Source organism: Strix uralensis, chromosome 31, assembly GCF_047716275.1.
Source record: "Strix uralensis isolate ZFMK-TIS-50842 chromosome 31, bStrUra1, whole genome shotgun sequence".
Lineage (NCBI taxonomy): Eukaryota > Metazoa > Chordata > Aves > Strigiformes > Strigidae > Strix > Strix uralensis.
This window is the reverse complement of record NC_134002.1, coordinates 188657-213811: the sequence shown is the minus strand read 5'-3', so window position 1 is coordinate 213811 and position 25155 is coordinate 188657. Positions and strand designations below refer to the sequence as shown.

Sequence of the window (25155 nt, the reverse complement as noted above, 5' to 3'; positions counted from 1 at the left end):
AGAGGCTTCTGAAGTAGGGAATGATTGTAATGTAGGTAGGGGAGAGCTGTGGCCTCTAGGTTTCTATAGATGAGTTTCCCTGGTTCTCTTTTAGTAAACCCACAGTTTACCTGGTACAAGTGATTGACAGCCGGCTGAACATGAGCCAGCAGTGTGCCCAGGTGGCCAAGAAGGCCAATGGCATCCTGGCTTGCATCAGAAATAGCGTGGCCAGCAGGGACAGGGAAGTGATCCTGCCCCTGTATTCGGCACTGGTAAGGCCGCACCTCGATGACTGTGTTCAGTTTTGGGCCCCTCACTACAAAAAGGACATTGAATCACTTGAGCGTGTCCAAAGAAGGGCAACGAAGCTGGTGAAGGGTCTGGAGCACAGGTCGTACAAGGAGCGGCTGAGGGAACTGGGGTTGTTTAGTCTAGAGAAGAGGAGACTGAGGGGAGACCTCATGGCCCTCTACAACTCCCTGAAAGGAGGGTGCAGAGAGCTGGGGGCGAGTCTCTTTAACCAAGTGACAAGTGATAGGACAAGAGGTAATGGCCTCAAATTGCGCCAGGGAAGGTTTAGACTGGATATTAGGAAGCATTTCTTTACAGAACGGGTAGTCAGGCGTTGGAATGGGCTGCCCAGGGAGGTGGTGGAGTCCCCATCCCTGGAGGTGTTTAAGAGTAAAGTTGACTTAGCGCTGAGGGATCTGGTGTAGTTGGGAACTGTCAGTGTTGGGTCAATGGTTGGACTGGATGATCTTCAAGGTCTTTTCCAACCTAGACGATTCTGTGAAGTGGGATAAATTTACACACCCAGTGATGATGACTGAAAGAACGAGTCGTGTGTGACCTGTCTCATGCTAACGTTCGTCTTCTGTCAAATCTAAGGCCGTGAATGTTCACAGGTCAGTTATTAGGAATAATCTCTATTATTATTTAGACACAGCCTTTGTATTTCCAGTGGAAGTTACAATATGCGCTTTTTGCTCAGTTTTCTGCTTCCTTCTGCTCTCAGCTCGGAGAATCTTGTAATTATAAACCCAGCTGGTTTGTTCTCCGGTGAACTGACAGTTGAGGTGTGGGTAGGAAGGGGAGTAATGGGAGCAAATGTTTTGTCTGAGCAGAAAATGCCTGTAGTGATTTAATGTATTTTCAACATATTTTGCTCATCTACGGCAGCTGTAAAACTGCATTCTAAAGTCTGTTTTTCAGCAGTCATGATGTCTCCTTAACATGCCAGGAAAAGCCCTCCCCGTCTGTGTGTAACCCTGCGGGGGGTGCATGTCCGTCCCTATCGGCACGCCTGCAGGTGTGCGGTCACACAGGCAAAAACCCGACACACCAGGTCTGGGAGTGGTGAAAGAACCATGAGGGTTTGTAGGGGAGGGTGGAGAAGGCTGCAGGAGGCTTCCCAAGGCCTGTTGTGGGCAGACTGAACTGTGGGCAGAGGAGGCAGCGGGTGCAGTGACCCCTGGGTGAGTTCCCAGGGCTCTGCTGCCCTGTGCCGCGGGCTCTGCTCCCGCTCTGGCAGCGGGTGGGTGCGAACTGCCCCAGGGCCAGGGCAGGGGAGCAGCTGCCGGGCATCAGCTCAGCTGCTGGGGGGGTTGTTCTGGGCACGCCGGGGGGTGCCTGGGCCAGCGCCTCTGGCCCACTCAGACTGAGCTCAGCTCGGGGGTTCAGTCGCAGGACCTGGGTGTGGGCTGGGTCGGGTTGGAGCTTGTTATCAGAGATCACCAGTGACTTCTAGGAATTAGTGGTTGTTCCCGAGCTGTTTCTCTCCTCTTAAACTGCAAAATTGCTTATTGATTCCTGGGGCTTGGGAATGTTGTGGCTGCTTGGCAGTGCATGTTCAGACTGGAGCTGTACCAGCTTTTTAACAAAAAAAATTACCCGTGTAGAAAGTACAGTCCCATGTCTAGTCAGAAATAGTCTCTGAACTTACTTGTTACCCTTTTTTCACAGTAATGTAACATCTATATAGTTTTATTACTCCTTAAATATTCTGTTCCCATTTTGATTTTTATGTATGTGTGTATATACACACCGTATAAATACATATATTGTTCATAGATACTTGTTGTAGCCACATCACACACATTAAATTGCTCATTAGATGAATGAATTTGGTTTTGCACTTGACGTACAAACATCGTTTAGATAAATGACCTGATTTTTGTTCCTATGTGCTGAACACTTGCAGCTCACGAAGCTGCGCTCTGGCATTGTACCTACAGCCTCTCCTGTTCTTGTGATTATATATCACATGTTTTTATTGCTCCCTCTGTGGTCCTGTCTCTCACAGCAATAGTTTACTATCATGAGAACAAGAAGGAGATAGAACTGGTATATATTTCATAAAGATGAATTTTCTTCTAGTACATCTGCTGTGCTGATGAAAATATTTATGAAAAATGCCCAGTGTCTGGGTATGAAACACTTTTCGCTACTTTCAAAAAGCTGCAAAAATAGCTAATTATAAGCAAGTAAGCTACAAGAGGATTTCAGAGAAGTGTTCAAATGAAACATTAAAGTTCAAATCTAGAAACATGGTCCCGTATTTGACAGTGAATTCCTAGAACTTATAGTTCCTTAGGAAGAAGTTTTGGTGGTGTGTATTTTAGCTGGACTGCAGTGCCAGCATTTTCCCTGCTGTAAGGTGACACATACAGCCTTTAGCAGGAACACAGAAAGGGATTAAAAATCCATCTGAAAGTTCAGTGAAGATTGGAAAATTTAAATCCCCTTTTTTCTTGCAAAAAATCTGAGTATTTAGGAACACAAAATAATGTTTTGTTCTACTCAGATCATGAAAAATCAAGTCTCTAAGAGAGCTTACGGTTTATAAGACTTGTCCCAAGAACTTACAAAAACAAGGACATTTGGGTGATACATTTGTGTATCTTTTGGCATGTAGATTTTATACTGTTACCCAGGGTCATCTCATTGTATAATATATCATACCTAATGCTGTATCTCTCATCTATAGAACGTTTTCAGACACATCTTTGCTCAGCTGCTGGGTTTTCAGCGCTGCCTATTGAACATCACTTTGAAATTCTAAAAATCTTCAGTAAACAACTTGCAACTGTACATAAAATTGATGTTGGCATCTCGTGTATTTAGGCTGACTTAAAGTCTGTTCAAGTGGACTTTGAGGCTGAATCATTTATATATAATTTTTTTTCTTTTCTTTTTTTCCATCCCAGATTAGTTTATTGGCTGTGAAGAGCCACGGACACTTTGTGCCCTGATGGGGGACTCAGGATCCAGATGATCGACTCTAGTATCTCGGTTGCCAATATTCAGGAGAAGTATGAGCTGGAGACACGACTCCCTCCCTTCCTCACCTTCTCTGCTGATGCCACTGGTGCCCACGCCCCCTTCCCATCCAGCACTAACTCCAGCTCAGGGAGCACAGGCAAGTGCCGGAGTATTTTCCGCACTCCTTCCATCAGCTTCCGTAACAGAGAGGGAGTGAGCAGAAGCCTGACTCGGCTGGTCAGAATGTCAACATCTCAAATGGTGCCCAGTCCTCTCGTGGCACTGTTCAAAACCTGAGCTTAGAGGAACACATTAAAAGCAGAGGAAGGCATTCCGTTGGCTTTGGCAGCTCACGTAGCAAGGAGATAACAAGGTCTTTGACAGAGGAGTTTGAAGAGGGAAGGAGCCCTCAGCTGATAAGAATGTCTTTATCAATTGCATAACTCTGGGAAGAATGAGGGTGGCGATCCAGGCTTTGCAGAGGCGCAGAGCCGGTACTCTGTCAAACAATCCACACGGAAACTTCTCCCTAAATCTTTTTGATCACACCACGGGTTTTCCAGACCAGATCCGGAGAGTCAATCCGTTCCCTCCGTGCAGCAATCCAGGCACTTGCTGGAGGTTAAATCGCACGCAGAAAGTGAACCTGTGATGGCCGAGGCCTCTTCTCCGTGCTCGGCTCAGATGACAGAGGGCGTGGGAAGCTCCTTGCAGCCCCCGCTGCTCTCGGGGGACCTCACGGCTGCCCAGGCCCCTCCAGCTTTGTCGCCCTGACAGAGGATTCTGTTTCGGATCTCGATGCTCTGCCCAGTGGCGGGACTGGGGTGCTGCTCACAGAGGGGTTTGGCCACAAGGGCTCTACCTCTCGATCTTCTTTAATCCTGCTGCTGCTCCTGTGAGGAAATGGAGATTGTGGACAGTGCTGGCCATTCTGCTGGTGCATCTCCCGTGAGTCGTGCAAGCTCCTGTAGTGTTGAGTCTAATACCTTATTCAAAACCCCAGCTGCTAATCAAACAGAAGTATTGTTGCAAGCCAGTGAACTACACGTGAGCGATGCCAGGCACATAGGAGAAATTAACTCGGGAAATGCATGTTCAGAAACCTTTGCGTAGAGAAGAACCAGGGACGCTGTCTTCAAAAGCACAGGGGTTGGGTGGGGGCAGAAATGAAAGCACGGCGTCCAGGCACACGAGAGAGACAGTTCCTGTAATGGAGCCTAAGATTATTCCATGTTCTGAACCCCAGTCCTGTAAAACACAACAGGGTTATGAAACAAACCCTTCTAAAGGTATGTTTTGTGGTCTTGTCATTGTGGGGTTTGGTGGGGGTTTTTTGCCTCAGTTCTTCTGTAAGAATTGTTTGGTCATAAAGTGCTTTTGTAGAGTTGCAAGTGCTAGCTAGGAAGTACAACGCGTAACTTTTGAGTCCTCCTCCCAAAATTACAGGAATTAAACAAAAAGTCTATGATTTTAAGCTCCTGTCTTACAGTTTGCTAACACCCCCCAGTGCTGTTCATAGCTTTGCTTTCCTGTGGTGGAAAATGAATTCAGAGAGAGCACTGCTGCTCGTCTCTTGTTGAGGGCTGGAGCTGGGACTTTTGGGGCATGCCTAGTTTGGACTTGAGCCAAATAGTTGCATTGTTTGAGATGGAAACCTTGCCAGAGAAATACACCTTCTTTTAGTCTGGTTATGAAAAATAACACAGTTATCTGTATTGATCTGGGTTTTGAAATTTCCTGACTCTTTCCTGCTCTATTGAACTGATGGTCTAGAATAGCTTGGAGTAGCTGTTTCTGTGGCAGAGTGTGAGACGTCCTGTTTCTGCTTCCATCTGAAATAACACTGTGCAAGTTCTCATTATGTCATCTGTGAAACGGAGAGAGTTAATTACCATCTAAATTTCACACTGGATCTTTAGCTTATGAAGAGAAATTTGGAAATATTAACAAGATTAAGTGGAAAGGCTTTGCCTAGAAATGAGATGCAGATGGACAAAGGCACCAGGCCCCTGAGTGAAGGACACATGTCAGAAGGCATTTATCTCTGACAGTTTATTTTCTCAAACCAACCTAAACACTGGTGCTTTCTTGCATAATTCTGAGGCTGTATCTGGTGGGCCAGAATTTGTGAGTTAACAAGACTTCATTTCTAGTGTTTGTATTAAGAGACGAAAGGGTGTAAACTCATATGAATTCATACCCATCTTTTTGCTTGGACATTTATCCAGACATGCAGATTATAAGCAATCAAAAGCCATCTTGCTTTTTGAATTGTTTGTCAGTGCAGGGCTTGGTTGGCTATCTTGTACATAAATGGCAATATAAAGTCAAATCAATCTACTAGCTTAGCTTTCACCAGAAGGGACCTCTTTCCCTCACAACCTTAGTCAAAACATTTCCCTTGGTGTCTGTTCACAGTCCTGAGCACTTGGTTGGCTTCCTTGCAGCATTGACTCATCTGTGGGTGAGCTCATCCTTTTGAACAGGAGTTACCAGAGGGTACTGCAGAGCAGCCAGGGAGCAGCTCGCAGCGATGGTTGGGAACACACCGGGCATTTGGAACTCCCCCATTGGCAATTGGATGTGCGCTCGGTGTTTTTGGAAGGCAGCTCACCGGAGTTGAAACTGTGACAGAGGGATTTTTGTAAATGGGATTCATGTTCACAGAAACACTAGAGCTAATACGTAATAGAGCTAATACGTAAAAGTTGATGATTAATTGTTATGGTTCTATAGTGCTGTTCAAAATGCATTTTTTTTTTTACTTGTGTGATGAAGAATGTATTTAAAATTAGAAACTGGCCAAGCATACAAAAGGACCATTGAAAAAAGATACAAAATCCTGCCATATGAAAAGAAACAAATGTAGGAAAAGCTTACATGGCATTTGGTAAGATACGGTTATAAGTAGTTTTATCTGTTACAAACAGACTGGCTTGGACATTTGGTATTGCTAAAATAGTATTTAAAAACAGATGTGAATGCAAAATATTTCTGTGCATTTTTTTTAAATAGATATTTTCTGTAGCAGGATTCATAGCTGATGTCATTCTAGATAGCATTGTGAATGTGACATTAATGTATGAGCAGGTTGATGTCCCACAGATTTCTTAGTGTGCCTTTATGTATTTTTCTGTGATACGGATTTTTTTGAAAAGCCTTAGAGAAAATGTCTGTTCTCTCTCAAAAGGCAGAAGATAAGATTTTCTGTGTTACATTTATTATGCTATTATGTTTTTCTCTTTCCCCATCTCTAAATTTGCCCTAATGCCTCCAAATGTAATTTTTCCTCTTCTTTTCTGCTGTGTTATTGTTTAACAGCAGTAATTGGGACTGGGATTCAGCCTGCTGGCTGCAGGCTGGGTTTGGAGGGTGCGGGTGCAGAGCTGAGCTAGGAAGGGCAAACAGAAACCAAAACCAATGTGCATCCCTGTCCTATGCAGTGATAACAAAGCTGTGGCCTGGCCCTACAAAACCTGGACTCGCCTCTGGACACAGGGTGGGGCAGGCTGGGTTGTGGCAGCAGTGGACCAAGCGATAGTTTCTCTCGTGGATTTTACTGGACAGCAGTTTGGAAATGTCCTGGAACGAGGGAAGAAAGGAAAGGATGGAGCAAGGGTCCCTCTGGATTCTGCAAGGAGCTGTGGACTTGGCTGTAGCGTGCCGAGTGTGCTGGTCACTGGGGGCTGAGCAGTGGCGTGGTGGCCCAGGGGACAGTTTTATCTGGGTGAGCAGGATCTGCTTTCTGCAGAACATGCTCTGTGCCATCGCCTCTCAGCGTAAGCATTTCAAGCAAAGCAGTGTTCCCAGCAAGAAAATATTTGTAGAGAGTAGTTCTTTTGTAATGATTGCTGGTTCCTTCTTTATTTCTGGTTGACCTTGCCAACAGCTTCAGTCCATACCGAGAAGGCAGATTTGTTGAGAAACGACTGAGATCCTCTTCAGAGGTACTGCTGGAGGCAGTCGGCTGCTCATAAAACCAAAGGATGGAAATGCAGAAGAGCTGAACAGCCTACGGAAGAGAGAGCAAGCTCACCCTCTTCAGAAATGAACAGCATGGTGAGTTTTATTTCCATATGCCTAAGGTTTTGTTTTTCTGTGATTGGTGTAACTAGAATGAGAAGCAGCAACTTTACAAGTAATGGATGATAATAAAGGGGGGGAAAAAAACAACGAGCTGTCTCAGGCTTCCAAAATATGATCCAGGCTCAGCTACAGATATTAAAAAGTATTTTTTTCAGGACATGATGTTGTGAAAAGGTTTTCATATTTTCTGTGAAGAGATTCTTGTCATGCTTTGCTGATCAGCCTGGGAGAGGGAGACTGCAGCAAAATTCAGTGTGACTATTTCTGAGGTTAAATACAGTGAACTACTGTGTGGCAACGCTTGGTTGTTACTGTGGTAGTTGCTTCATGAACTCATGTCTGGTATGAGGAAGATGAGATTTCGATCAGAAGTTGGATAGAGAGGAAGTGATCTGGAAGGAGGCTCGTTTGAAAGGTCTGAGCGATCCCTTTCGAAACTAGTGACAAGTTTGAATGCTTTCACTCTGAGCACAGGGTACGGAGGAGAGGAAAGGATCTCTTGGACCCTTGAGGGTCCCGAGGACTGGAACAGCTAAGAGAGATCAGATAACTGCAGGAGAGGACTTCTGAAACCTCTTCTAGTGAAGCAATAGTAGAAGGAACTGACTGACTGACAAGTTTGTGTGTTCCTATAGCCAGGGAGAATAAACATTTCAAGGTGAGTGTAATTTATACTTACGCATGTGCTCTCCAGTGAGTGAAGGAAAGGAAATAGTAAGATTGAACATCTGCAGCAGTGGCATCTGCTCTTTAGCTTATGGGAATCACTAAAACAACTTTTATGGACATCATTAGATCAAAATATTTTATTCATCGTGCTAGCTGAAAAAAGGATTCACTTTGTACTCATATCTGAAAACAGCTTTTCACAGAAAGCCAGAAGCTCCAAGTTTCTTACCTCTGCCTAGAGTTTCTAAACAGGTGTGTAAATAAAGGGGCTTTTCTGTTTCAGGTTTACGTAATAGCTGTTATGTTACGATGATGCAAGACCAAACACACCCCTGAGAGACTCAGATGTGAGCACAACTGCTCTTTTGAAGAGAGAGTTTTTTTCAGTTTTTCGGAGATGTGAAACTGATTGGTTCAAACTGATGTTGGATTTCCAGTTACGTGCGCTTTTGGTGGAGTTTTACAGGCTAATGCCAAAACTCAACAACTCAATCTGTTGCTTAGACAACTTTTATGAGTGTGTGCTGCTTTGACTGCCCCTAAACGTAGAATCTTCTCTCTCAGCCGAGAAGTCAAGGAAGGCTAAAATTGTCTTCCTTTGTGCGATTTGCCCGTACGAGTTCCTGGTTGGTCATTTAAAAATAGCTTCCCGGAGAAGGAGCTAATTTAGTGTGAAATGCCCTTACGGAACCTGTGGTGGGAAAACGGGGTTTGGAAGTTTCTCAAGAGGATGTGAAGTCTGTGTTTTGCCTCGGTGTATCTCACCCCTGAGTCTGAACGTGGCATCCAAATGTTCCTTTGTGGCTGGGCTCACAAGTGCTGCTGTGGATGGCAGGAGAAAATGACATCAGCACTGAGCACATTCTGACTGTGCACGGCCCATGCACAGCAGGTTTTTCAGTGTGCCAGTGTCCTGAAGCAGTGCTCACTGAAAACACTCACCTGACATGGAGTTACTTGATGTCTTTTACAGAAACGCTTGCCCGTACGCTCACTTTGTGTAACCTGGGCAGGTTGGATTACCTGCACTTCAGTGACAGGATTATTCTCCTCTTAGCAGTATCAGATTGTGCAGATTTATCAGTATTCACTGATGAATTTTATACTCCCTGAGAGGGCAGGAGGCCAATTAATTTTAGGAAGGAAGCCTTTCTGGTTTAGATTGTTGCTAACTTGTCAGATAAAGTAGTACAGTAATGCAACACTTACTTCAAAAAAACCCTTGATTTTTTAATATTAATTCACCGGATTAATACACCCAGAGATACAGCATAGAAATAAAGAGGTAGAATTGCTAAATAGTAGAAGAAACCTTTGCACTATTAAAGCATATAGGTATAGCATGTTTCTCTGTTTCTGCAGGAAGTTCACATCTAAGTATCAGCGAATAACATTTTTCAAAGCCAGAAAGAACATGATGACATTTGAAGATGCTGTTTCATGTAGGCATGCACAGTGCTGCGCAGGTGTAGTTCCTGCCCTAAAAAGCTGGTTAGCTGTGGCTCCAGCCTGTAAACCTGATTTGGGTTGTTAGACCCAAGCTGTTAGGCAGATCTGTGTTAATGTTAATACTAGGCTGGACTGATGCCATAGGGCTTCATTCTGTTCAGCCCTGTGTTAATGATGGGACAACACAGTAACAGCAGGAGGTCAGCAAAATGTGCATGGGGGTGGGTGGTGATTTGAGTCTCTTCATGTTTTGTGTATGAAATCCACAGGGGTTTTTCCAGTTCCATTAGCAAGATTGTCCACAAATTCACAAGTGCTTGCTCACGCTTATTGGTATTACAGTCACAGACCGAGAACTTTTATGTCAAGGTAACTGTGCATGCTTATGCGTGAAGGCAAAATATATCCCAATAGCTATGGATATCACCTTCTTATGTTAAGAAAAAATGCTAGATAAAAGCTTTTTTAGTAAAAAGTGAGGTATAAGAAGTAAACCAACCAAAACCAACACTACACTCCCTCACCCCCTTTCACACACGTGCCCTCCACGCCACCCCCATCCCCCCACCCCCAACCAGAAAGCAAAAGAATAAGCAGAGTTCCCTGGAATGAAAAGGAATTAAAACTGGAAGAAATTGAGTGTTTGTAATAATACGTATCTGAACAGTAAAAAGGCCCCTTCAAAATACTTCTCACAAGCAATGTTTAGCACCACAGTAACAGATTGTTACCAGTGAATGATCCTAATGAAGAATTGGGTAAAGAACTGGAGTTATTAAATGAAGTGTTATTAAAAAACCTTAACCCAGCTTTCTTGTGTACCTATAAAACCATTGGTCACTCCTCTGTGGCTACCCGTATTCATTTTGTTCACTTTTGAAAGGAGATGAACCCCCGGCATTCAAGGGCTGACGAGTTGATGGGAGGTGGCCGAGGCTCCCTGGCAGGGCAGCGCTGCTGTTCAGTTCTGCTCCCAGGCACCCAGGGAGGGGCAGGAGCTGTGGATGCTGGTTTCTGGCATCATCCAGACCTCATGTGAGGAGCTTTGTGGTGCAGAAGATACCCTTTCCTCACAAACTGAAGAAGGTCCTCCAAGACCCTGTTTGCTTTCTTCTCCTTGTTGGCCAGCGTTGTGGGCGGCTTCTGCTGAGGGGCTGGTGGGAGTAAGGAGCCAGAAGAACGGAGGGGTGCTGGGTTTTCACAGGAGGTGAGAAGAAGAAAAAGAAGATGAGCATCTGAGAAACTGTTCTTCCTCCTAAACAACTTGCTCAGCAGAATATTCTTGCATGATTGGCAGTGCTCTTTTTGAAGGCGATCGATAAAAGCTTGGCTGGGTGGATCTCCTAAATACTGAGAATGTGTATCAAACCTGCAAAGATGGTCACCACCTCCCCCAAGATTGACATTAACTCCTTGAGAGGTGTGGGAAGCAATGATAATCTGGGCAGGAGCAATGCTACTCATAAATGAGATTTAGGGAAATAAAAAAGTCTTTCAAAGTAACTCTGCAAACATGCCAATTCCGTAGTACTGTGAATAATGACCTGAAACAGCCCCTTGAGATGAACTGCTGAGGTTACTGCTGATGGGTGGTTTCCATCAGAATGGTGTCAAAGCCATCATTCCTGCAGTGACCGACTTCTGCCACAAGATGCCACCATTTCACTAAAAATGGTGTCAGACTGTAGCACTCCAGTTAACACAAGAGGTGAAAACTGAAGTTGAGGACAGGTTTTTGGGACAGTTTAATGTGGATTAGCCTGTGCAGTATAATAGACCCTTTTCAAATGAACATGGTTGGTACTGATGCAGTTTAAAGAGATTTATATTGCTGTAGAAACTCTGGTCATTCAAACGTTCCAACTATGAAGTCGTCAGTTACAACTTTAAAGATTTAGACATAACATATAGACTAGTTACCTGCGTCTCAGAAGATGGATGGCGGCTATGGCTGACCTCTCTGCTCTCCAGCCAGGTGGTGCTTTTTTCCCGATGTATAAGAGAGGGAAAATGAAAGAAGGAAAATGCAAAGCAGCATGGTGAAAGACCTGAATGACCTGAAATATGCAGCCCTACAAGACCAATGAAAAGAATGTAAATGTGGGTAGTTGAAATGTAGGAGAGAATTAGAATAACCACATTGAAAAAAATAGGATCTCACCCAGATCACGGTAAGTTCTGTAAGAGGATTAGGAGATGGAACAGCAGGGAAAAGAGTTGATGGGAAAGAGGAGAAATGGAGGTGTGTGTGAGCAACGAATTTATCCATCACTTCTCACAGTAGTGGCTAACATGGAAAGGTGACTATCCTAAATACACCCTTTACCAGCAGTAGAGAGGAAATGTTTTAAAAAAAAAAAATAAAAATAAAAATTGCTATTTTTTAAAAAAAAAAGTTGCTGATAGAGATTTTGAGATACTAACAAATTACAGTCATTAAAACCAGATAGCCATGAAGGATGATACAAATGAAAGTAGCTGTGTGTTACTACAAGTTAAAAAAAGTTCAGAGGGTTGTTGGAGCTCCTAGAGCACACTGCCCAGCCTCAGGACGTGAGCTGCCCTGTGCTGTGTGCACACGTGTGGTGTTACTCTGTCAGAAATACGGCTGCACACGTGCAGTGGAACAAGACTGCCCACTGACATTTGGCATCTCCAATGTGTCTTTCTGTCCCTCTGCAATTGTTTACATGGAAAATAACTGCCTGTGTTTGTGACTGCTCCCTTGCACACACCTGGCTATCAGCACATGTGCCATGTAACTAAAAGAAACCTTATTTTTCTGCTTTTTCCTGTCTCGGTGAACATGACTCCTGTCCTTTGTCCTGCAGGACTGCATTTCTCTGGGCACTCTCTTGAGCACAGGTCTTTCTTCAGATTCTCGTACTTGAATCTTCTCTAAATGTTGCCTGTTTTTAATTTCTTAAATTCAGCTACAAGTTTCCATCTTTGCAGGTAAGAATACTTATGTTTGCCTTCAGTGCTGCATCATCCTCTTCTTTTGCCTGGAGCAGGGCAGCCTGGCCTGCTTGTGTCAGTCCAATTAGAGCTGCACAACTGATTTTTCTGGATTGTTGCTCTGACTGTGCCCTTTCTTTCTTTGCATCTTTCCCACAGCTCCAGTACATGAGATGAAACTGCTTGTTGCCAGGTAAAGGACTTCCATGGCCTAAGGCCATCCTGGCTTTTTTCCCCTCAGCTTTAACAGTGATACAAGTCTTCCTTGCCTGCTTGTCAAACTGTCAAGTAGTTGCATTCCTGTTTTCTCCCGCACTGCCTGTCATGCACTAGCGTAATGGCAGTTACCACAAAAGTTTCTTCATTTGCTTTCTCAATTTTAATGTTTTTTTTTTTCACTTGCCCACAAGTAACAACCCAATACTGAACTAAGATAACTTTTCAAGATGCGTGCTGGTACTGTATTACTGAGGTTTTTTTGCTTATCCATCCCATGCTGACACTTGGGCAAAATCTCCTTTTCCTCATGCTTGTACTATGCTGCATATCTGGGGATGCTCTGAGTATCTAACATCTCAGTAAGTATATTTACAATATAAATTAAGAAAAGTATATGCAAACCGCTGTTGGAATGGAGGGTGATATTTCGTGGGCTACTGCAGGGTTCAATATCATAATGGGAGGGGTTGAATATGTTAGTTAAGCATGAAATTTGTAAAATTAATAGACTAGTTTAGTGTAGAGAGGGTTGTCTGAAACTGGGAAGACATAACAAAGGTAAATGCTTGACACAGAAACAGTGAGATGCTACAAAAGAGATATTAACTGTAAGTATTTGAGATTCCTGCTGTATCTCTGGAGGGTGCAGAAAGGCAAAACATAGGTCACTTGAATGGAAATGTGTTATGGCCCCTGCTTGGAATGTCTATTTATGATAATTATCTAATTAGCAGCTGGTGTCTAAATTTTACTTAGGTGTCCTGGATATTCTGTGTGAGCAGCTGTACCTGGGTTTTGATACCTCAGTGCTTTGGGGTGACTCAGCAATTAATAGTTGGGTTTCTGGTGTATTTCAGAAATTGTACTTGCAGTGATGGAACAGTTACGCAAACCACTGTGTCCAAATCTGTCCTTGTGTCTGATATTGTACATTATGAATCAGTGTCCAAGTCTGCAGCTCATGAAAGTGTGATCAGTGCTTATCAAAGATGACTTTACTTTGAATGTTTCCTGAGTAATCTTATTATCAAGCACCAGTTCTAGCCTGGCTGCTACATGATGAAAGAAACAACAGGATCCTGTGCCCCCATGGACTCCACTGAATGTACATGAAAAGGGCAAAAATGTTTTTTTATGTTCCTCTTCTCTATGCTGAATAGAATGATATCTTGCTGGTGTCTGATGAAGCACTGATCATGGGTACAACTGGGCTGACTGCTGGTCTAGAGAGGGTTGAAGTGATTTTCGTATTTGCTCCATGTTGCTTTAACATTATTTTCTTCTGCTCTTTTCTCCTTGAATATGGACTTGACCTTCTGCTTCATACCTTCTGACAGGCTGTGCTGAGACCATTTGAAGAGGAGATCTTTATGCAATCTGTGGCCAACACATTAGGTGGCAGATGTTATTGAACATACTTGGAGTTCCTAGAAGAACATCATCACCATCGTTCTGGTAAGTCAGATAAATATTGACTATCTTCAGCAAGGTATTATGATTCTAGAAATGTAATATAAATGTATTCAGTACAGTTACTTGGAAATAAAAAGGTCATTTCCTTGGACGGGAAAAGCAGTATGCATTTTGCAGTGTTGTTTCTCAATGCGTTTGCCATTTAACAGAAGGATACTCTTTATAGTGCATTGGGACTTCGTAGGGTCAGTTACGAAGTGAAGTGATTTTTACAGCTCCAGAAGAATTCCAGCACCAAGGGCAGACCCATCTGATTTTCTAGATACTTAATGACTGCTGCCTTCCCCAGGCAGTTACCAAAAAGACCACTGCTGATATAATTGTGATACCATTTTGTGTGTGCTGGAATAATATGCTTCGAATAAAAAGGGTTTGACTTGAGACATGAGTGTAACTTAATCCTTCCTCTCATGGTTGGTGAGGCACTGTGGCACTGCCTTGGTTAACAGCAGTAGCCAAGGTCAGCTCATGGTGTGTTCAGACTGATTTGATAACAGGATTCTGCAAGGTCTTGGTGAGTAGTGGCACCTGCAGTGGGGAATCCTGCCTTTCCTCTGGCCGTGCTGTGGGACAGCGCAGGCCTAGTCCGTGAGCAGGAGGAAGGTCCTGCTGCCTCCACAGGCTGTGGAGAGACTTCACGTGTGTGTGAGCTTTGTACTGGGTAACAGGGAGAGCTCGGATCTGTACTCTCTTGTGATACTCTGTTATGGCAGGGACGGGCTTTTAAGCAGGAGCAATTTTCACCCTCTCTTTTACCTGCTGTTTTCTGGCCCCTCTCTCTGCACTGCTGACGTGGGTCACCCTGGTGTGCGTTGGTGCACACACGTGTGGCAGTAGTGTCCGTGAGACGTGTGCTGCCGCTGTGCACCATCGCCAGGTCCCGTCCCTCCTTGGGGGCACATTTATCAACGGTTACGGAGGGACTGCTTGAATTGTGCTCCTGTTTCACATGTCCTGTGTGTGATAATTATCTGGTGGAACGCAAAGAGCCTTTAATCTTTGGTTTGCAGAGACCCCAGCAATATGGCCTCAACAAGAACCACACAAGAACCACCTGTCTAGTCTGGTCATTTCTCTACTTCCTCCTTGCTGCGTGCCTGGACTGCAGCATCCTCATTTCTCCCTCCTGTAAGACAGGGAAAATAAAAGCATTTTTCAGAATGCAGGGGAAATACTTTTCTTCTGCTTTCTAAAGAATCAGGAAGAATTTTCCGAAATTATCTCATGGTTGCTGCATTATATATGCAATGAAGCCTGCGTTTTCATGTAGTACATCTTCAAAATTTGTGATATTTTTTGCAAAAATGTGATTCTGCAAATCTGGAAGGAAGTATGTTTTACCATGATGCTTAAAAACACCATTTTATAGGATGTGTTTGTTAATTTCAAACATTCCCCAGACATCATACACATCTGTATATATTCAGTTTGCACTGGGAAATAGGAACTAGGGAGTGAACTTGCCTGTGAACTTTAAATGGAGAGGTTATGAAAGGAGAGAACAAAGAACTCACGTTTGCTTGTAAACACTGCACAAGACTGGAAAAAAACTTTCTGAAACAGCCAGTTTTGAATATGAAAATATAATTCAACTTCATATTAGTCACAAATGTTCGGAGTTTCCAACCTCTTCTTTTTTGTGGGAATTATGTTTCTCTGTAACTGCCAGTTAAAATGTCAGTTTTAGTCCAAATCTTGAAATGGAAAAAGGAAAGAGGATAAATACTGAAATACTGAAAAAGGAATTGGACATGTAATCTAATCAAGTTACTGTCACAAACAGTACTTCACCACTTGAAGGAGGATGCTTTTTTTCTTAATAGAAACAGAAAGATCTTTGATGATAAGAACCTAAATAAAAAATAACTGATATCACTTCTTCATACTGAAACGCATCAATGAGTCTTGACTTCCCAGAAGTTGATGTGGGGAAAGCATAAATATAAATAATAAACTCCCAAGCAGATGTTCAAAGCATCTAGAAGGGGCAATGGGAATTTATAAAGAAATGCAGTTTTAGTACAAGTGCTCTGCTATTACCGTCATTTAAGTCCGTTAGTGCAGAATGTATTTATTAAAGAAAAAGATTTTCAAAAAAGTCAAACCTTTTATGCAGACGTGATTAAGAAAATTCTTGAAGTAATTCTCAGTAGTGCAAAGAAAACAACTGGGAATGATGCTGCAGCTTTTACTTGCCAAAAAAGAGTAATAAAGGTCCACATGTGAAACCTGTGGGAAAAAATAAGGAACAGAAATGAAACGGAGAGTTAGTGTGGAAATTCTATATGTGTATGTTTAAATTCAGTTCTGGGGAGCTGTGAACACCTCTGCGTGCTTGGCTTTGTCCAAGAGAGCGATTCCGTTGTAGAACCACAGAGCACAGGCGCAGTCCTCCACTGCTGAAGCGTGGGGAATTCTGCCCTCGGTTTGAGCAGATGTTGTAAGCTGAAGCTGGATCTCTTCAGCAGCCACCCCGCCGTCAAGCTCTGCAGGCACACAGTGACCCTCAGCCCAGGGCGATGGCTTGGCTGTTTGTCGGGAAGAGGTGGCCACACTGCGTGACCCCCGGGGCAGGGAAGAGGTGGTAATGCCATAGTGGTGTTTCTGCACAAGCAGCCAATCTTCGCCTGTGGAGCAGGTTTCTGGAAGACCGACCCCCTGGGCCTGTCCAGCCCCAGCTCAGGCTGAGCCCCAGCTGCCCTGCTGCAACACACCCTGTCCCTCTGCACAGCCGAACTGCAGGCGAGGCAAGCTGGGAACAGGACGGAGGGGCGGTGCTTCAGGGAAACAGTCCTCCAGCCAAGGCAGAGAGCGGCCGCCTGCCTTTGGTCTGTCCGCGAGTAGGCAACCAAGGCTTGTTGAACAAAAGCTCCATTTCAAATATCTTACCACTATTTGTTATGTTTGAAAAATGCTAAAGAGCTGTTTTTGGAAGATTAGCGATATGTTAATCTCTCTGTAGAAAGAATTAAGTCTGTACACTCACGGGATGTCTATACAAACTACTGAAAGGAAGAATTCAACAAGGGGAAGAGCCTTAGGCTAAATTTTAAAAGATATTTAAATGCCATAACTAGTGTTCCTTGATGATTGTTAGTGGATCACAGAAGATAATAAAAGACAGCTGAAGTTCAATTTAAATGGCAGAGAAATGAAAAATTCTGTTGGCCTGGAATTCATTGATTTGATAATAACCTGAGACCCATTGGAAGTAAGACCTGAGATGGCAACAGATAAACCAGTCTAATCTCCGGAAGAGACTCTGAGAAATACACTCTCTGACAGATGAATCGGGGCTTCAGGACAAGCTGTGGTAGACACTGTGGAAGTTGCAGCAGCCTCGTGAGGGGGAAGGTGAGCACAGCACCAGGAGGAGGAGGAGGAAGCATCACGGGTGGCGACGACAGCAATGCCAGCCGCACAGTGTGTAAGGAGAGACTGAGACTTCTCATGCAGTTTTCATCGTTTTATTTTCCTTCTTTCATGATGAGGCTACTAACAAGTGCCTCCAAGTCCCCTTGGGGGCTGGCATGCACCCCAGCTGCTGGCCCGGCCCTGGTTTTGCCAGCTTCTGGCCACCCTAGTGGCGGCGGCGGCGTGGCCGCTTGCGGGCTGAAGAGTCCTGGGAGCAGTTGGCCTTCCTCTTGGGGCGTCGCCGGGGTCCCCTGGGTGAGCAGTCCGTACCCTGGCCAGCAGCGGAGGGACCTGCCACCGCCTGCCCCAGCTCCTCACGGGGCTCCTCCTGTGCTCTGGGGTCGGGGGCAGGAGTGTCCCTCAGGGCACCAGCGGGGCCAGGGGTGGCCACGGGGCTGTGCTCCTGCTCCTCGGCAGCCTGGGAGTCCCGGGGCTCCAGCTGCTGCATGAAGCGCCGCTCTGCCACGACGGTGACCAGCTGGTGCACAAACGTCACCGTCCGGTGCTGCAGGCAGGGCTGCAGATTCCGCACCAAGGCCTCCTCATCCGGCCCATAGTGGCACAGATGTGCGATGATGTCGGCCTGTGCCAAATCCACCATCCACCAGCACTCCCTGTACATCTCCAGGAGCTGCTGCCTCAGCCAGGGCATCAGGGGCTCCAGGATCTCCCTGCAGTCCCGGAAAAGGCGCGCCCAGACACGGGGCAGAAAGCCACCTACAGGCACTGGGTCCGCAGCCTGCTGCTCGTCCTGGTGGCCGGCAACCGATGGACGGGAGGGGCGCTGCTGGAAAGTCATCTCCAGACAATCTTCCTCTGCCCGCACAGAGTAGACGATGGACTGGACAGTCTGCCTGCAAAGGGGGCACGATGCTTTCCTCTTGGCCCACCGCACAATGCAGCCCAGGCAGAACTGGTGCAGACAGGGGGTCACGTAAGCGGCACCATCTCGGGTCTCACCGCAGATGGGGCAGCGCCATTCGCTCTCTTCAGCCATGTTGGCTTGTTGCGGCAGGCTGGGGAGAGCTGACGAGCAGGAGCTGCTCCCCCTCGCTGGCATCACACGCTGCAAAATGGAGACAGGCCCCGGTCACTCACTGTCCCGGCGAGGGGAGGAAGAAATGCCCAGGCCCCTGGCGAAGGACACCCTCTGGCTCGCCAAGCCCCTTCGCCCCACCCTGGGGGGACGCTCCCCCACACAGCTCACCTCCGCTGCTGCGAGCGCGCCCGTCGGTGCCCGGCTGCCTGACCCAGGCAGGGCCAGGGAAACACAGGGAATGGCTCCAGGACGGGCACCGAGAGCTGCCGCCGGCAGCCCCCAAAGCAGCACCCAGCACCCGGAGCAGCCTCGCTCAACCCTCCAGCCGTCGCAGACACGCTCGGCAGGAGTCCAGGCACGAGCCAGACTGGGCCGGGCTCTGCCGGCCCCCGAATATAAGCAGTGAGGGACGTGACGTCACAATCCATCGCTCGCTGACGTCACAGACCACCGCACGGTGATGTGACAGTGGGCCTCCTGTCTCCATGGCGCTTGCCCTTGTCGGGGCCTGGCTGGCACTGGCGCTTGTGCAGATGGAAAATGTAACCGTTCCCCTATTCCTTGGACGTAGAAATGAGCCGCTCTTCCATGGCTTGTACCAGTTCCATTGCAAGCACAAGTGGTCTAGAGAAGACATAGCTGAAGCGCGGCAGATGAGAAGAAGCCGTCAGTAATCCATGTGAGGAAGCTCGAAAGCAGAGGCACAGAAAATGCCCTGGTTATGGCCGAAACACAGTTCTCACTGTCAGAGATTTGTGGAGAGTTGCTCGTGACAGGGAACTGACACCCAAAAAGGTTTTCTCTGCGTTCCTTTCCCTCGTCATCACATACAGCTTAAGTTTGCAAGCGCCAAAGAACACTGCAGTATAGAGAATTTCCTTCTAGGTAATAAGGAAATAACAGAATAGTCTGCTAAAAGGACAGACATAAATGGTGATGAGCAGGAGAGAGCAGCCGTTATCAGTAAGACACAAGGAGAAGGTTGTGTGCAGAGAAGCAAAAGATTATTGTGTTTGTTGATAGCAAAAGAACATTGAACCAGGTAAAGGTAGCAAAGAACTAGGAAATTAATGAAGAATTCAAGAAAATATTACATTGTCCTTTGGGTTTTTATCTTTAAATTTAATTCCCTTTCATCTTTTTATTTTTTTTTTCTTTTTTTCCCAAGGCAGTGAATTCCTGGCCCCGTACAGACTCCAGGGTTAACAGACTGAAATACCTGCTCTTCCTGCCTGCATGACAGCAAGATCCAGTTTAAGGCTGGGAGGAAGTAGAGGGACTCTTCATTGACTCCTCTCCATGAAAAAGGGTATAATATTCTCCAAAAGATGGCAGATAGCACAGTATTTTCAAAACAAGCCAGTATGCCTATTATTAAAGGAATCAGCAAACCTGCTTAAATTTTTTTTTTTTTTACTCAAGGGGATTCATTTGCAATGTCCACATCAGTGACTGTTCCCTTAGCACATTACAGATCTTTCTGTGAAATCTTAATTAAGCCATCAGATTCTCTTTTCTGTTTCTCACAGAAAGACAGTGTTCCGCGTAACATACAATAAAATCCACTACTGGAGGAAGGTGCTTTTCTTTATCATCTAGCTGAGATTTATTTCCTCGCAGCCTCCTAGCCCAAGGAAGATGATCATCTCCAGGCCATGCAATCCAATTTAAAAATGTCTTCTCATGTTTTGCAACTGTGCATGAGAAACGATTCTCATGTTCATGAGAAGTATTCCAGATGGAGCTGGAACAATAATGTTTTTAAGGGCTTCATAGAAAGAGCTCTTTTAGCAGTTCAGAAGCTTCCCTTGCCAAAATGTCTGTACCAGGTTATCTTATGTCCTGAAGCAGTGGAGCAACGTTTCCCCCTGAGCTGCTGCCTCTTCCTACCACTGTGCCCGTTTGGAGCTCCTTAAGAGTATCCGTTGACTTACGAGGCACGACCAGAGAGCACTAAAAAACCCATCTTGGGTGTCAATGGAAAGTTTCCATCAACATATTCTTTCTATTCTGGAGCCTTCCTGAGCAACCCACCAGTACGAAGAGACTGAGGTATCTGCTAGACTGCTGCAAATCTCATTGTCTTTTCATCAGAGTTAAGTTTCTTACCACATTTTCCAACTTTTGTCTTTCCTTTCCTGTACCATCTGGAGCCATCTGAAAACCACGGATGATCCTTTCAAGTCAGGATCCAGCTTGTTAACCCTGTTACAGAGTTGCATTTTTTTTTAGTTAGGTTAGATTAACTAAAGAATATGTTTAGTACTTCAGATCCCGCATCCTATTGAAGGTTAAAATGCTATAGTTGATGCCATAACTGAAAATAATCTTATTCTACTCCCTTGTTTAATGGCACGGAAATCCTGCTCCGAGATGAATGTGGTATGTATCTGGCCACTCAAAGGTCATGTTTTTGTGTGCAGTTGTGTGCAATATTAAGCACATGTCTTTTATTTCTATTTTTTTCCCAGGTTTACCCTAATTTCCACATTAGGGAGAGTTGTGCTTCCCTTGAGTTAGGTATATTCACACAAAGAGCAGAAGGAATTTTCCACCTAAAAGGTACTACAGTCTGAAAAAAGCCACAGGGGCAATTAAGAAAATCCCTTTTGAGGCAAGAACCTGCTGAATGAGTCCTACAGGAACACGCACAACAAATTTGAAATAAGAAAAAGAGAAAATTAAAAGTTGTTTAGGAAAGTGCAATGCCTAGACTTCAGGTGAGCAGGGTTGGGCTTAGGCAGGGGGAGCAGGCAGGTGGGATCCATGGCAGGCTGCTCTGGAAGGTGCAGGAGCTGAGGAGAGCTGGCAGACCATTAAGGAGAGCATCCTCCAGGCATAAGAAGGGTCCACCCTGCTGGGAAGGCAGACAAGCAGGTCTGTTAGGACTTGGCTAAAAGGGACATTGTGGCAGAACTGCAGCGCAAACATGCAACACACGGGGGTGGGAGCAGGGACAGAGCGTGAAGGAGGAACTTAGAGAAGTTGCCTGGGCATGTAGGGCTGGTGTCATTCAAGCCAAAGCTCAGCTGGAGCTAAAAGGTTGTCAAGGGCAACACAAAGAGCTTCTACAGCTGCCTCAGCAATAAAAGGGTGAACAAGGAAAATGTGGGCGCGCTGCTGAAAGGGCTGGTGATTAGTGACAGCAGACACAGGTGGGGCTGTGACTGAACAAGGTTCAAGGGAAGGAGAAGGATCAGCAGTGGCTGAGGGCTGAGTCAAGGGTCACTTGTGAGAACTCGACCCACACAAGTCGATGTGTGCCACAGGCCATACCCAGTGCGCTGGGATCTGGCTGGTGTCCTGTAGTGACGCTCTCTATCGTCTTTGAAAGGTCGTGGAGGTTGGGGCAGGTTGTCAAGGGCCGGAAAAGGGCTGTTAATCGCACACAGCTGCCTTCAGCAAAGGCCAAAGGGATGGTCCAGAGAACTGGGGGCTGGAGAAGAGTCCTCTGCTTCTCATGTGTCAGGCTTCACCTGAGGGCTGTGTCCTGTCTGGGGCCCCAGGCAGAAGGTACATTGATAAAGCAAAGGAGTCGAGGGGAGGCCACCGGGCCCGTGGGGCTGGATCACTCGCCCTGCGAGGAGGGGCTGCAGGGCTGGGGCTGGCTTGGCCTGGAGCACAGACAGCATCAGGACACCGAGCAGGAGAATGGACCAAGGAGGCAGGGACAGGCTCCTTGCAGAGGCGCCTGGTGGGACGCTGTGGTCCAAGCGGTGATGGGGTCTGACAACCTGTTATGAAATTAAGCTTTCCTGAGGCAGGAGGAAAGAGGAGCACCAACACACCCACACGGCCACTCACCCCAACCCTGACAGCAAAGCCATCAGAAGCGATTCCACAGCGCCAGGGGACTCCCAGGGACACTTGGTGTCTGGGTCCTCCGGCAGCAACAGCCAGTCATGCAACTGCCATTTGAATGGCATCGTCTGGAGAGAAAGAAGAACTTTCTGGCCATGGAGACAGCCCAGGTGGTGCAGCAGATTGCCCAGAGGTGTTGTATCATCTCCATCTTTGGAGGTTTTCGAGCACCAGCTGGAAAAAGCCCTGAGCATCCCCGTCTGATCTCACTGCTGACCCTGCTTTGGGCAGCAGATTGTACTTCAGACCTCCTGAGATGGCTTCCAGCCTGAATTATCCCTGTGATCCTAAGTGCTCTTCCCCATGCACAGGAGGGAAAGGCAAAGGATATATGAGAAGGAACATGGCTGGCAGTGCCCACACAGCGCACGAACATCCATGTTTCTGATATTTCGTTTGTTCTGGATACATCTGTTAAGAACAAAGGTCACTGCAAAGGTTTACACGTATTTCCTGTCCCCCAGCAGAGGGGTTGATTCTAATGAGCTGACCAAGCAAACACAGAGCTGAAGTCCATAGAAAAAGGAGCAAATTTCTGAAAAATGGCCATGCAATTATTTACAAAATTAATAAAATTGAGCTTAAGTAAATGCAAAATGTATTGCAATTAAGGAAAAGTTTAGGTTCTAGGATAGGCTGGACTGTTTGCAAGAAACCTCTGCTTCACCAACGGAAACTCACCCACCCCAGAACAGTCACTGAGTCAATGGGATGACACGGAATTACAAATGACATTCTTTTTCAAACGAAAGCTCTGTATTTTCCTATTTTAAGCACAATATTTTGAAAGGATTAATATGGCAGTTTGCATTTTCCTACATTATTTTCGTTATAATATCTTTACACTGCATTGAAAGTTTTACCATTCTATTGAAACTGAACAGAAGATTTTGCTGAAGCTATGACAGGTAATTGAATTAAATTCTTTATTTCTTTTCTTTTTTTCTTTTTGTTTCAGCACAGGCAAGAAGTGGAAAGACTGAAAATTGTACTCTAGTAAGAAGCCCATCTTGAAACATTTTCTGCTTTCTTAAGGAGCCAGGGTTTGTTTCCTGAGAACTGATCTCAGTCTTGCAAATGAAGAAACAGAACTGAGCAGCAACATCACTGAGCAATACAGTCCCATAGTAGCAGCAGTAACATGTAACTTCATCATTACTCAGCCTTCCTTGCTGCTAATTACTCCTTTAGAATGGCAGGAAAAACATCTGCTACTGATGAAAACATGGACCAGCTCGAACAATCTAATTGTGCCTCCAGAGCGAACTGGAAGGCCGTGGTCAGGAGCCGGCCCCCTCGGGATTGCCCTGGTCATGTGTCTCATCTCAGAATCTGCTGCCTTCAGTAAAAACACAGGTATGATGATAGTGGTGCTCTTCATTGTATTCCATAAAATACAGTAGAGTTCCAATGTAACTTTTCAATCAAAGCCCCAGTAATTTAGAGGCTTGATCTCATGTCAGAAGTGACTAGGCCCGCTTTTGTCCCCCAGTCCCTTATTTTAACTGGATTTGGTGCCTTTAGCTCTCCAGCTGTCCTGACAACATGGCTCTGAGCTTTTGGCCTGTTGCATACAAATGAAGTTTAGGCTCAAAGTCACTTCTCACTTTAGACAATTCTTCACAAATATTTCAACTTTGCAGTTCATAAATGACAATAATCACTTCACAGAGATTTATTCTGAATAAGTGTCACTTGAGTTTTTCAAGCATATCAAATACCTCCGAAGTGTTAAATTATGCATCATGATTCCCAGTTGAATACCTCGATGTTTTCAAGACTTCAAGTCAGTTTTCAGTTCAAAGCTGTGGCTCGTTTATATAGTAAATTTTCAAAAGGTATCACAAGTCCACAAGTCACGTGCACCAACAGCTTAAATAAATCTTCTGTGGGATCACAATGAATGGGATGGAAACACAACGGTAATTCGACCTGCAAATGGGTAGGAGAGGAATCAAAGAAATACACGTCGTTCCCTAGGAAGGCATAAGTGCTTCAGGGAGCTGAGCCGAAATAGGAGCCTGCTCAAACACTCAGCGCATGAGGCGACACGGAGTGTTTCTGTATTTGGGGAAGTGCACTGGTTTTTCTCTCGTACTGACTGTGATAGAGCTGTACATCATGGGTGTTTGTGATGTTCATAACAATAATACTGTGGAATAACAGAGTATGTGATGCAGTAATAACTGTCCTTTAGGATGGGAGCCAAAGCCCAGTAAATTCATGAAGCAGACTAGATTTCCAGCCACTAGCTGCAGACCGTGAACTTTAATCAGAATCACAACACGGGTTTCGATGACTGTCCATCTCTACTAGAGACTAGAATATTTGTGGAAACTGACCTTAAAATGAGATGTTTGAATAAAGAAAATGCTCTCTGTTCCATAACTCCTAAGGGTGAAACTAGGCATAATAGACATGAATGTGAACACGGATGCATCTGAGCATGTCTTTGAATCTCAGTTTGATGCTCCCTGTGAGAGCCTGTGGCTTGGTGCCTCCTCTCCTGGAGTCGTGTGCTGGCACACGCCAGTGCGATGGCTGATGAAGCAAAGCTGCCCCTGCCGCTAGAACAATCTGGAGTGAAATGCAAGGCACCAAACTCTCCCAGACTTTGGTACAAAATTTGAAAATTCCCATGCAAGTACTATGCTTTAAAATCACTGTCTCACCTTTGCACGTATCTGCCTGAGATTGCACTGCACGTGGTATCAAATACAAAGTGAGGGTGGTTCTGTGGAAAA

At 45.4% G+C, this 25155-nt stretch overlaps 1 pseudogene; it reads left to right on the top strand.

Moving 5' to 3' along the window:
- Nucleotides 1-3232: 3232 nt before the first annotated feature.
- On the top strand, nucleotides 3233-7385 carry LOC141936030 (serine-rich coiled-coil domain-containing protein 1 pseudogene; annotated as a pseudogene).
- Nucleotides 7386-25155: the final 17770 nt, after the last annotated feature.